Source organism: Etheostoma spectabile, chromosome 4 (genome assembly GCF_008692095.1).
Source record: "Etheostoma spectabile isolate EspeVRDwgs_2016 chromosome 4, UIUC_Espe_1.0, whole genome shotgun sequence".
In the NCBI taxonomy this organism is placed as follows: Eukaryota; Metazoa; Chordata; class Actinopteri; order Perciformes; family Percidae; genus Etheostoma; species Etheostoma spectabile.
In genome coordinates, this window is record NC_045736.1 from 907,494 (window position 1) to 908,221 (window position 728).

Here is a 728-nt window from a genome sequence, read left to right on the forward strand (position 1 = left end):
TACTTTTAGAGACTCTAGGAACCACAAGTAGCTCTGAATCCTGGGAGCGTACTGCTCTAGTGGGACAATAAGGCTCTAAGAGCTCTTCAAGATAAGATGGTGCTTGACCTTTTAGAGCTTTTTAGGTCAGGATGAGGATTTTAAATTCAATCCTGGATTTTGCAGGAAGCCAATGCAGATAGGATAACTCAGGAGACATATGTTCTCTTTTGTTAGTTCTTGTGAGAACATGCGCTGCAGCATTCTGGATCAGCTGGAGAGTCTTTAGGGACTTATTTGAGCATCTTGCTAACAAAGAATTACAGTAGTCCAACCTGGAAGTAACAAATGCATGGACTAGTTTTTCAGCATCGTTTTGAGACAGGATGTTTCTAATTTTGACAATGTTACCAAGATGAAAAAAACTGTTCTTGAGGTTTATTTTAGGTGGGCGTTAAAGGATATATCCTGATCAAAAATAACTTCTAGATTTCTGACAGTAGTGCTGGAGGGCAGGGCAATACCATCCAGAGTAGCTATATCCCTAGATAAGGAAGTTTGGAGGTGTTTAGGGCCAAGCACAATAACTTCAGTTTTGTCTGAGTTTAACACCAGAACATTGTAGGTCATCCATGATTTTGTATCTTTAATGCAGATTTGAAGTTTAGGTTTCTGACTGGTTTCGTCTGGCTTGATTGATAGATATAATTGTGTGTCATCAGCATAACAATGAAAGTTAATTGAGTGTT